This window comes from Lonchura striata, chromosome 2 (genome assembly GCF_050655825.1).
Source record: "Lonchura striata isolate lonStrDom1 chromosome 2, ASM5065582v1, whole genome shotgun sequence".
Classification (NCBI taxonomy): domain Eukaryota; kingdom Metazoa; phylum Chordata; class Aves; order Passeriformes; family Estrildidae; genus Lonchura; species Lonchura striata.
This window is the reverse complement of record NC_140704.1, coordinates 153,398,203-153,411,526: the sequence shown is the minus strand read 5'-3', so window position 1 is coordinate 153,411,526 and position 13,324 is coordinate 153,398,203. Positions and strand designations below refer to the sequence as shown.

The window sequence follows — 13,324 nt, the reverse complement described above, 5'->3', positions numbered from 1 at the left end:
AACTAAAGAAGGGGGAAAAAAAACACACAAAGATCCAAATGAAAACCTTGCAAAACATTCTTCCCCCCACCACCCAACTCCAACAAACCACAGTGAGACACAATCTGGACCCCAATCAGGTTTCCACCCTCCAAACAACCGATACTCAGTCCATCGAGGGAACAGAGTCTCTCCTGTGCCACAGACCCCCCCAAGAAAACACAGCTCCACATCCTGTGTTTCCATGTCACACATGGCACCGCCCGGAGAAAAAGTTTGCCATGGTGACCCTTCTCCTTTCCATGCACAGTGCTCTCACCACAATGCATGGATGGTCAGACTGCCTTTAGGATTTTTCCTTTCAAGGATGCCCTGCCAAGAGGGGAGAAAACAACAGTTCAGTTTTTCATTGTTTGGGACCACAGTCCCCCCCCACTTTCCCCTGGGGCCGAGGGCTCAAGAACAGAGATCTTCTTCTCTTCTCTTTCCTTTCCAGGGCAAGGGGGCGCCACCACAAACCCCCTAACCTTTTCTCTGTTCACTCCACTTTTGTCTTTTTCTCAGCTGAAGCAGGTCTCTTGACTCACTGGCATCTTCCCAAAACACAGTCCCTCTTGAAGGAGAAGATTTGGTTCAGGTTGTGGCTAACATGGAAAAGTCCAGCCAAAAGCCACTCCTTGTCCCCCTCCCATCCAGAATTCCTCCTTCCAACATCCCATCCCAGGGTCCAAGGTGTCCCTCTTCCTCTCTTTCAAACCGAGGAGGGGAAAGGAAAATTCACAAAGCTTTCATTTCTCAAGAAAGGGTTAAAAGTCCGAACTCCCAGGATGGCTCGATGCCAGGACATCCAGCAACTCCCACACAACTGGGCACCTTGCAGCAGCTCCCCCCGCTCCTCCTTCCTTGCGGCTTTCTCTCTCCCTCTTGGGAGAGGAACTCTGGGGGGGGAAATGGAGACATCCCAGATTTCTTCCACCCTTCCATCTGCAGGGGCCAGCCCGGTTCCAGTCCTTCCACCACCCTTGGGGCCTTCGGCCTACCTTTCTCAGGCCATGGGGCTTCCCGCCCCCCACCCAGCTGGTTGCTGGGCGGGGGAAGGTCTGCACTGCACGCTGACCGGAACCAAAGAGAGCGAGTTCCCCTGGGAATTCTGCTTTCAACCCCTCTGTGTTCTCAGAGGCGTGTCTACTTTCAATTGGTCAATATCTAAATTGACCTCTTCCTTCCGGAAAAAATTCTCTTTCCGTGTCAAACCACGACATTTCTTTACATTGATCAGTGCCCAGTCCTATATCCAGACTACAAATCATGTCTGGGTATCATTTCCAGAGCTGGTGTTCCCATTGCCACAGCTGTGGGTAGAGAAATAACATCAGCTTGTCTTGCATGCACCCAAGATCTCATTAGCACTGGTTTCCCATTAGCTCTGCAGCCCAGGGGACATTAAATAAGTGGCTCATCTACTGTGCCATGCAGCTGCTTTCCAGTGCTTTCCCCTGACTTGTAGGTCAGGATGTCCTCTTTTGCTCCTAGATGTAGAACCATGCCTTCAGCATTCACAAATGCCCGTCTTCTGCAAGGGATGCAAACAAGAAGCTCTAGGCAGGATGGCAATTTTAATCTGAACAATCCACTATATCCCTAATCAGCTGTGTCTAAGAGGCAAGTAATTAAATTAAAATGTTGGTAAGGTGCTCCCTTGGGAGGCTGGAGTGTAGGTAGGGGCTGGTTTTCTTCTTAATGGGTGAACACTCTAAAAGCAAGAGTTTTAGGAGGGCTTTCCTGCCTGGCTTTTGCTCTTATTTCACCCAGTGGCTTGCAAGAAGAAGACTCCCAGCTCCCCACGAGGTGAAGGTGCAAAACACTCATGGCTGAGGTCCCACTTGTCATGAGTAAGAGCAGATGGATGAGGCACACAGCACATCAATACTGCAGCGTTTTGGTATGTGTCTTGACATTACAATTTCAGGTACTTATGTAGCTTTAGACGTTGTCACATAATGACAGGAAACTGCAACAATTCTGTACCTTAGTGAGAGTATTCAATTCCCAGATTTTGGATTGAATTTCTGCCTGTAGTCTTTTTTGTTTTGATCCAGGTTTTTCATGTCTTTGCCTTTCTTTTAACTTGAACATTGAAAGAATACACCTTGAATTTCTGAGAAGATACATATCTTCTTGTCCCTCTCTCTATGAGGGACAAGATTGATGGTAAATTGCCAGTGCTGCTGAGCAGAGATGAAGCTTTAGTCTTCATTTGTGTGCATGCTTTTGTACAGGCCCACACACTACTAACCTTACAGAAGATGAAAGTGTTCTTAATCGGAGCAGAAAACGTGGAGAAAAATATCACACAGTGTAGCCAAGAAAAAAAAATATCTCAGTGGCTCTCAGTTTAGGAGACATTTATTCTGTCCTCCTTTGTAGTTTGTTTTGTTTTGACTCTTTTTGCTGTTGTTGCTGTTGTCCAATTTTCTGCAAGAAAGCAATTAAATTAATAGAAATTGATTTGTGTATCTACAGTTATGTACAGGGAGGTTGGGCTACACTGGGCACATTTATCACAAACAAACTTTCCTTTCATGGTTTCTTACTGAAATCATTTATTAAAGTCCACTTTGGCTTCACTCTGGTCTAATTTTTACCATCACCACATCCAAGCCCACTCCTCAGCCCCTTCTCCAGATTTTGCTTTCACTGGAAGAAGTAAAATGTATCAATTCAAAACATAATGGATGCAAGGTATAATAAATAGCATAAAATCAAACATCACTATTTCATTCCATAGCTTCAAACAATTTTACAATCAGTAATTTCCACCTCAAAATAACCTTGAGAATGAGTAATATTATTGTCCTTGGACAAATATTTCCCTGAGGATGTCAAGCAAAGAATTTTTCATGTAAACCAGCATCACAGTGGGACTATGCTAACTTTTATCTGCTGAGGTTCTGCTATAAAATAAAACTCAGGGGGCCAAACAAACATAAGCAAAAGTTATTTCCTTGCAGGATAATCTCATGGAGAGATACACACCACCCTTGTTATGCAGAGTGGGTTGAAACCTATGTCAGAAATTGCTAATTACAGCAGCCAGCTCCATATTTGTGGTGTTATTCAGCTGCATCAACCTCTTCCCATAGTGTCTGCAGAAGGGCAGGATACCTTCCTGTGTGCACCCTGTGACTTCAGAGGTGTTTCCCCCAGGGCTGTTTGTCCAGGCAGAATAACTCCTCAATCAACCACCTCTCACCTTTTCAGTGGTTTGCTGAGCCCCACCAAACCTGTGGTGTCCTTGTCAGCTCTGCACGAAGCTTTCTCCAAGGAACTGTCAGCAAAATGTCCTGTCCTAGCAAGCCCTTGGTGAAATCAAAGGTACCAGAAAGGATTGGCCTAAGAAATTCCGGAGCAGGAGTTGGGTAAAAGAAGGGAGAAAACAAGAAGAGGTTGTAGATGTGAACATAGAATCACAGAAAGTTTGGGTTGGAAGGGACCTTAAAGATTGTTTCATTCCACCCTCCTGCTGTGGACAGGGACACCTTCCACCAGACCAGGTGGCTCAAAGCTTCATCCTGTCCATGAATACTCCTAGGATTGGGACATCCAAAATGCCTCTGGGCAACCCTACCCAGTGCCCTGCTATATTGCCCAAAGGAACTCCGCAGTGCTTCCATGAAAAACTGACAGGGAGCATCTTGTGCTGGCAAGGCCCAGCAGGAAATGCAGATAAATTCCAGCCTCTTTCCTTATCCTGCACTTCTCTGCTCCTCTGCTGTAAGAAATGCTTTCCCAAAAATTACAGTAAAAGGCATCTCTCAAATGTGGGATGAAGACTTAAGCTGGTCTTTGTACCAACACCATGTGCATGAGGAGCATCCAATAATCAGTGAGGGTGTTGAAGCATTCCTTGGCACAGATTGAATCAAAGCTTTGGTCCACTGTGATATTTTGTCTGATTTTCACAAGGATTTGAGGCAATCCTTTCCCTGACAAACAATTAGACAAAACACATGAGTGAATCCTTTTCCAGCCTGCTCCTCGCCAAGGCATGAAGTCAATTGCTGGTGCACAGATCTTGGAAATGGCAGATTTCCTAATCGGAGAGTTTAATTCTTGGCATTTTTTGATAGGCCTCTAAGCAGGAGGCAAATAAGCTTGATCAGTCTTTCAAGCTGATTGTGCCAGCATCCAACAGGCAGCCTCTATTTCAACATCCAAAGCCTCACATAGCATCATAGGCAGGAAAAGCAGGCCACATCCTGAAGGGATCAGGAAGATTTCTCCCCGTAGATTTAAAATAGGATAAACACACCTCGTGCTTTCCAGCAAGGGCTCTCAGAGGGCCAGTGTAGAAAACAGTTACCACAGCTACAGAAGATTTGTCTGGCTCAATTGTATTGCTGCTGATGTTCTGAGAACAGCATAGGGTAGGAGTCTGGATTTGATAAGAGATGTTCACAGTAGTTGTCACTCAGGCACCTGACCTTGTCCTGGTTTCTAGCCTGAATTATCATAATCCAAACTAATTTTTTTTTGTTTTGTTTGTTTTTGTTTTTGTTTGTTTTTTTTTTAGTTGCTTGCAGTAGTGAATGGGAAGGAAATGGGATTAATCAGTGATGTTCAGTACAATGTTGGAACACATTCAGCCATAATCCCTCAGTAAATTCAGTCTGAGCACCATAAACTCCTTGTTTGGAAATGTATTTCACACACTTTTGCCTCTTGTTTTCTTTGTGGTGTCCCAGAGATCATAGAACACCATATCCCAACCACCTCTTGACAGAGTATTTGACTTGACTGTTCCTCCACAAATTTTTGTTTTAAAACCCCTAGACTGGTTTTGAGCATGTAGATGATATTTTCTTGTACATGTTATCAGAAAATAATTACAAATATTCAGACAAAATATCTGGCAGAAAAGAGGAGATGGCAAACCTTAGGAAGGTACAGCTGAAGGCATTATCTTCAGCTGGTGCAGCTGGAGCTGGAGAAGAATGTTCCTAAAATCTGAGTAAAAGACTGCAACACAACACTGCTAAAATGTTTGAGAGCAAGCAATGTTCATGAATTTAAAAATTTAATAAATAAAACAAAACCAAAACCTTACATTTCTATGAAAGTAGAAGCTTCATTGAAAGTGATTCACAAAGAAATGTCTGTCCTGTGGTTACATTTTTCTCATATCCCATAAAATGAATGCACGGGTTAGAAGTGTCTCTTGCCTTGATTCTGCTCTGGTTTATGCACATTGAATTCACTTTGCAGTTTTCTTTGGGAAGAACTAGCAAGGGTTCACTTTTTTATACTTAACCATCTGTATTCACTAAGTTAGCAAGCAAGCAAAGTGAGAATTATGGCACTTTATGCTAAATACATGATACTTGATGGTTCTGCACATGGCATATGGCACTTCACAGGGCTGCACTGGGAGACTTAAAGAAGAAGAAAGGCTAAGAAGAGACATCTGACACAGGATAAGTAAAAGAGCAAAAGTGGAAAATCTTTTCTAGAAATCAGGGAATTTAAAAAAAAAGTACAAAGTTTACTTCTTTTTTTGTTTTCTTCTTTTTAGAAGAAAGTTTTTTTGAATTCATTTAAACTCAGAACTTGCTCTCGCACACATAGCAGTGAAAGAGTGAATAGATAAAAGGGTGCACATGCTTTATCATTCACAAGGCAGAAAGGGTAAAGTCTTGGCCCCAAAAGGATCAGAGACATCTTTAATGCAGTCAGGAGTTCCTCAAGGATGACAAACCACGATTGCAGAAACAGGTCAGATGTGGGACCAGACCTGCAAAGTCCCAAATCAAAGACTAAACTCAAATAATGAAGAAGGGAAAAAGGAGAGAACTTCAGCTGTGGCTTCACTTTGTAAAACACCCATGTTTGAGGAAAAAAAACATTTAAAAGTGACAAAGTAGACTCTTTAGCACCAAGAAACACCTTAACTTCCACTATTTAAAGTTTTTGCTGTGAGAAATTATCTAAGATCTACAATTATCTGTGTCAAAAAACCCACAAACAACATGATAAATTCCAGGGATTTTTTGGCACAGATCAACCATTTTTACATTTCCAGAGATAATGCCACAGGAAAAAAACAATATTGCTATTTATTGGTACAGTCAATCATATTCACTACTGCTTCCTCATACACCATGATCTAAACCCACAGAAAACCAAGACGAACGTGATAACAGGGATTATAACTCTTTCACAAGAAATGTGTAAAGACGAAGCAAATAAGTTCATTAGGGATGGATTTACTGACTGTATTAAAAATGAGCCAAGAGTTCTACCCTGCAATTGTTCATATTTATGCACAAAAGGAAATGTTCCATTGTTAGTGGGGGCAGCAGATTTGTGGTTGGAAGGTGTAGTCTGCTGGTTTCACTCACATATCAGGATGATCAGAATAAAAGGGATTCCCAAAAGAAACCCCCATGTCTGGAAATGTCCAAGCCCAGGTTGGATGGGGCTTGGAACAACGTGGAATAGGGAAAGGTGTCCCTGCCCATGGCAGGGGCTTGGAATGAGATGATCTTTAAGGTCCCTTCTGGCCCAAACCATTCTCTGATTCTGTATTGAACCCAAATCTCTGGCAGGTGAATTGCTGTAATCCCAAAGCACCTCAAGGGGTCACTGGATGGAAGAACTATGGAAAGAGCACCTTCAAAATCACTCAGTTATTTTCCTTTATTTCCTTTATTTGACATCTTTCTGGTGCCTGACCTGCTGGACTTCCCTACACTTACTGCATATCAAAAGTATGTGTTCATCCCAAATTTCCTTCCTTCTTCCTGGAATGCAAAAATACAGATTTTTTTTTTTTTTCCTCAATAACAAAATGGGGATTTAGAGGCTGCTTTAGAGGTTGTTTCCACACAAGGAAAACTGCAGCTCAGTGAAGGAGATTTCATCACGGGGCAGGGACCAGAGGTGAAAATGTTCCTTTTCTCCATTTGAACAGGGCAGAATCACCCCAGTTTACCTGCAGGCTGCACAGCTTTTCCTTACTTTTTTTTTTTTTTCCTTTAGTACCACCATATTAAAACCATTGAAACAACACAGCAGAAGCAGTAAAATCTCTTGAAAAGTGACTCATATAAACTTGCCAAAAATAAGTGTCAGTTTTTTACCCCGCTGGGTTTCTGTCTGCACATGTGCTCAGTCCTGTTTCATGTTTATGCATCAAAAATAAACAAGTAAGCAAAAGGCAGTTTATCCATGGTGTTGAAAATATCAGACAACAGGGATATCAAAAAGAAAACTGTTTCCTCCAGAGGGTCCAGAAAGATTGTCAGGAAGTAGGATCCTGTTGGAGATGCTTTGGGGCAGACTCTGTTTTACTCAGCTTCTAAGCAACTGTACATCAGTGAGTGGCTCAGTCAAAGAAAAATCTGACTTCAGCACATGTCAGACCAGCTCCCCGTGGTTTAAAAACATCATCCAATGTTCAAATGATGTTTTCTAGAATAAAAGTTTGTATCTTATTTCTTCTGCTACCAGAAAGCAAAGGGAGGGGGGAAAAATAAAAATAAATAAGCAAGCCTTAAGGATTAATTTTGCCAATGGTTTTTCCATTGGCTCTTCCTCAGTAGATCAGATTTTTAGACAATTTATGTAAAAGGCATCAAAAAGACAGAACACAGCTTCTCTTAGAAAGATTGGATCTTGAACATATTGAGGAATTCCAAAGCAGTTAAGAAAAGATTCCTGCAGCTTTAGCATTTTTTCAGCATGGTAGAAAGACTTACCTTGTTGGCTTTGGCTTTATTATTTTCACAAAACTTCAGGTCCTATGAACGACATTGCAATAAAAGAATCTCTATTGTCTTTTAAAAATAGGAAAAAAACTCCTATTTCTAGTTCTCCTAATGGCAAATAGACCTAGAAATTGAATTCATGATTGCTTAAATATGCAGCAGATAGAAAGAGCAAATGATTTTAATATTTTTCTAGTCTATTTGGAAGGAAGAGATGAAGTAAATTTCTGATATTTAGCTGTGAAAATGTCACTACATGCACACATATACACTATAATAATTGAAAATTCAGTATTTGCTGAGGAAATTCTAGGAAAAGAGTAGAGGAATATTGGAAAAACATCAGCAGGACAACAATATTTGCTATAACATCAGACAAAAGAATCCCTGTAATATTAGGTCTTAAATACCAGATATTTCACATGTTAAAAGCCAAATAACAGCAAAGAAACTGTTACAGCAAGTGAAATTAAAAGTCACACTTGTAGATTTTGCTGCCTATGATTTTTCCATTTTTCTTTTCTTTCAAGTCCAGTTGCCAGGTTTAATAAGTTCCAGATCTTGGTTTAGGAACTGGAAGACATTAAAGTGTGAAACTTGTTGTCTGGAAATGCTCCTAGATAATTATCATGTTTAAATTCATTTTTATTGAAAGCAATAATTTTCTGGATATTGGAAAAGGAAAAGTGGGATAGAGTTGAGCAGATTTTTGGGTTTGATTTTGTTTCAATTAAACAGGTGGAGAGGTCTGAGGATCATGATCATCAAAACAAAATCCTCTGATCAGAAAAAGCCATTATTGGAATTTTAGACTGCATATGACAACATTCAGTCAAATTTTTCTCAAGAAATATTTTTCACATTCAGGACCAAACTTTAATAGAGATGGATGCCAGCTCAGAAAAAAAAAAAAAATCAATAGCATTTTAAAATATGATAGCTTAGAGTTAGCTTAGAAAACAAAAACTGCCTTATCTGATTCAAAGCAGGAATCTGAACTTAAGTTTTCCCCATAAGAGGTAAGTGCCCCAACAACTAGAGAATCAATCAGTCTTTTGTGATGAAAAATTGTAACAGCAAAAGTTGCCATCTGTTCAAGTACAAGATTGAAAACAAACTGTGAAGCTTCAACTCTTTAAAAAAAAAAGGAGTTGCTGTTTTCTAGCCCTGATTTTTAGTCTCAATTATTATATGGCATGATGAAGACAAAATTAAATGTATCTGTGTTATTATAATTTTTTATTAAAATCCTGTAAACTTTAATATAGGTAACACATTCTCTTGTAGAATTCTCAGGTTTCAAGAAACAGAAGGGAAAGTGCTCCTCTGTGGGATTTTTTTTCTCCTCACTGAATTCATCAGGACTACGACCAAGGCTGATTTTCTTTTAGTCCTTCCCTATACAAAGCCATGGAGTGTGATTGGTACTGGCCTCACACTTGCCAAGAAACGTTCATTAGCCATTGTGAGCCACCTCCTCTGTTGATTTGATTGGGCTTTACCAGGAACTTTTCCACTGAGTGCTGGACTCTTTTTGATTTAACTGTATTTTAGATTGATCTCTCTTGCCACTCTAAAAATAAAGAATGGCATCACCTTTACCGAGATAATCACATTTAATGAAAAAAGAAAAAAAAAAAGACCTAGCATTTAGGCCTTCTGAGTCTCTTTTTGGCTGACATTGTTTTGTAAGTTGTACCTGGCAAGGAGCTGAAAGTCCCTGGGAAAAAGGGAACACAATTCCAGCTGGAAACTTAAGAGGTTTGTTTCTTATTTCCATTAGGCTGAAGTTGCATTCTCTGTGATGAGGGAACCCTCTGGTTCTGATACCTGATATTTCAATGTTATTGTGCTTTCACAGCATGGGTGAATAAACTGCTTTAAACCTTCAGAGGAATTTGAGGCTTCTCAAAAGTAGGTGGATATTAATTAAATTCATTAGGCAATTATCTTCCTCACTCATTGTCGTGGTTTGACACGGAAAGATAATTTTTCCCCGGAAGGAAGAGGTCAATTTAGATATTGACCAATTGAAAGTAGACACGCCTCTGAGAACACAGAGGGGTTGAAAGCAGAATTCCCAGGGGAACTCGCTCTCTTTGGTTCCGGTCAGCGTGCAGTGTAGACCTTCCCCCGCCCAGCCACGAGCTGGGTGGGGGAGGGGAAGCCCCCATGGCCTGATGGAGGTAACTCCGAAGGGTGGAGGGACTGGAACCGGGCTGGCTCTTGCAGATGGAAGGGTGAAAGAAATCTGAGATGTCTCCATTTTCCCCCCCCAGAGTTCCTCTCCCGAGAGGGAGAGAGAAAGCCGCAAGGAAGGAGGAGCGGGGGGAGCTGCAAGGTGCCCAGTTGTGTGGGAGTTGCTGGATGTCCGGGCATCGAGCTATCCTGGGAGTTCGGACTTTTAACCCTTCCTTGAGAAATGAAAGTTTTGTAAATTTTCCTTTCCCCTCCTCGGTTTGAAAGAGAGGAAGAGGGACACCTTGGACCCTGGGATGGGATGTTGGAAGGAGGAATTCTGGATGGGAGGGGGACAAGGAGTGGCTTTTGGCTGGACTTTTCTGTGTTAGCCACAACCTGAACCAAATCTTCTCCGTCAAGAGGGACTGTGTTTTGGGAGGATGCCAGTGAGTCGAGAGACCTGCTTCAGCTGGGAAAAAGACAAAAGTGGAGTGAACAGAGAAAAGGTTAGGGGGTTTGTGGTGGCGCCCCCTTGCCCTGGAAAGGAAAAGAGAAGAGAAGAGAAGAGAAGAGAAGAGAAGAGAAGAGAAGAGAAGAGAAGAGAAGAGAAGAGAAGAGAGAGAAGAGAAGAGAAGATCTCTGTTCTTGAGCCCTCGGCCCCAGGGGAAAATGGGGGGGACTGTGGTCCCAAACAATGAAAAACTGAACTGTTGTTTTCTCCCCTCTTGGCAGGGCATCCTTGAAAGGAAAAATCCTAAAGGCAGTCTGACCATCCATGCATTGGTGGTGAGAGCACTGTGCATGGAAAGGAGAAGGGTCACCATGGCAAACTTTTTCTCCGGGCGGTGCCATGTGTGACATGGAAACACAGGATGTGGAGCTGTGTTTCTTGGGGGGTCTGTGGCACAGGAGAGACTCTGCTCCCTCGATGGACTGAGTATCGATTGTTTGGAGGGTGGAAACCTGATTGGGGTCCAGATTGTGTCTCACTGTGGTTTGTTGGAGTTGGGTGGTGGGGGGGGGAGGAATGTTTTGCAAGGTTTTCATTTGGATCTTTGTGTGGTTTTTTTTCCTTCTTTAGTTTTCTCTTTTCTTTTGTAGTGGTAGTTTAATAAAGTTTTTTTCCTGTTATTAAGCTTGGGCCTGCTTTGCTCTATTCTAGATTCCACTTCACAGCATTCAAGGTAGGGATCACATTTTCATGGGGGCACTGGCATTGTGCCAGTGTCAAACCATGACACTCATCTAGAGAGTTCAGACAGTGTTCCCATCTCTAGGATACAGTTATGGAACTGAGAGCTGTGGGTGAAATCCTGATTTATGTGCACAGAACTGACATCAGAACCAAGGTTTTTGTCATTTGGAATATTACTGCCTTACAACTTTACTAAATAAAGGTAACATTAGGATAGTTTTTAAAAGGGAGACCTTTGATGGGAAGAACCATAGAGTGGTTTGGGTTGGAATGGCCCTCAGAGAACATCTTGTTCCAATTCCCTCCTATGGGCAGGGACACCTTCCACCAGACCTTCCACCAAAGCCTTTCCAAGAAACGTCCTGAACATCTTCTCTAGTGCCAAGAGCAATGGGGACCTCTGGAAAGGACAGCTGCTTCTTGCTCCCCTTCTCCCATCAGCAGCTCTTGTCCCCAGCTGCTTTCATCTCCACACAGGACTGCAGGAATGGGTGGCTTTGGGAAAATCCCCATTTCTGGAAGTGTTCAAGGCCAGGATGGAAAGGGCTTTGATTAACCTAGTCTAGAGCAAGGTGTCTCTGCAGGGGTTTGGAACGAAATTATCTCAAAAATCCCTTGCAATTCAAGCTGTTTTAGGATTCTGTGATAAATGGGGCAGGTGGTCAGGAAAAGAGGGGAGAGGTTGTTTGTTAAGGAGAAGCTGCCTGGTAAAAAGGGTTCACAAAAGGCCAAGCTTGGATGCAGGGGATTTTTCTGAGATTCTCACAATAACAAATGGAATTCCCTCCAGAATGGCACCTTTGCACTGTTTTGCCCTGGGCAAGAGGCTGTTTCTCCATCCACTGAGGGAGCATTTTGTCTCTGCTCTCCCTTGACTAACACAGACTTTTTTACTATCCTTCATCATCTTGCAAATCCTTGCATCAGCCCAAGTTTAGCAAGATCTTTAGCACAGCTACACTGCTCCAAACACCTCGAGTCCAGCAGGATTCAGGCTGAGCTGCAGATATATTGCCTCAAAAAGAATTGCTGTATTATGTTCAGAGCACCACTGTATAAACTGTTAGAGGATAATTGTAAATAAAGTTCAGGACGATCGATCCAGCTCAGCTCAATCAGCTTATTGATTTAAGCTATAAAAAGAAAATAGCACATAAACAGCCCTCTTACATGTGACCCCACCAGCAGCCTGTGGGGACTGACAATTCCTGAGGGCAAACACCACATGAACTTTTAGCTGGTGGTTATTGCATCCATCTGGGTTTATGGGTAGCTTCAGAGTTTCCTTTAAATTACACAACCTCTCCTTGTCTGTGTTGAAGGCCAGGCCAGTTTATCTGCATATTTGTCATGTGGACAATTTATTGGAACCATTTTTCATGGCTTTGTAGTATTCAGGAGAAAATAGGACACACAGCGATCACAGAAATCACTGATACCTGCAATAAAAACAGATTAATCAACAACTGCAGAAATATTTTTAAAAATAGCAGAATACAAGGACATAAGCTAATGAGCAGCTTGGTAGTTGCTCAAACCCAGGCACTTAAAAGCTCTAGGAGTTTTACTTGCTGCTGACAGGATAAACCTTTATCATTTCCACTCTGCCTAAAAGCAAAGAATAGCCAGAAACAGCTAAAGCAGCACATGAGAGACAGCTGGACCCAGGCCTGCATTACTTAACACAGACCTAATCCTGTCCTTGCAGATTTTGTAGTTTTGCCAAGAATAAGGGTTTTTTTTTTTTTTTTCCTTTCCCCTGGCTCTATGCTGTGACCATGGGCATTGAAAAGACATTGTCCAAGATCCTTGTAGGGGGAGACTTTTCTTAACCCAAAAGAAGATCAGAATAAGCAGAGAGAACAAACCAGTCCTATCTGAACCCTGAAGAAGAGAGCTGAGGAACTGGATTTTATCTTCAGATGATGCCATCTAAACATCCCCTGAAGTACCAGACCACAAAAATTATAGGCCATGAGCCTTTAAAACTGTTATTTTAGCACATATCTAACCCTGCCATCCAAGGAAGGTTCACTTCACAACAGACTCATGGAAAAGCTGCCCTCAGCTCCTTGCCATGGTCAGTGACACAAATTGATGTCTCCACAGGGAAGATTATTCCCTTCTAAAATCTTTATCTATCTTTGGATGAAGAAATTGCCACATTCTTATGGAAAGACCTCTTGTGTCCAACAGCACTGAA

The 13,324-nt window shown here is 42.0% G+C and overlaps 1 long non-coding RNA gene across 1 annotated transcript; it reads left to right on the top strand.

The window, feature by feature from the left end:
* The first annotated feature begins 2,168 nt into the window (after positions 1-2,168).
* On the top strand, positions 2,169-11,061 carry LOC146768494 (uncharacterized). The gene is made up of 2 exons (XR_014953134.1): positions 2,169-9,931; positions 10,025-11,061. It is a non-coding gene; the product is annotated as an uncharacterized LOC146768494 (long non-coding RNA).
* Positions 11,062-13,324: the final 2,263 nt, after the last annotated feature.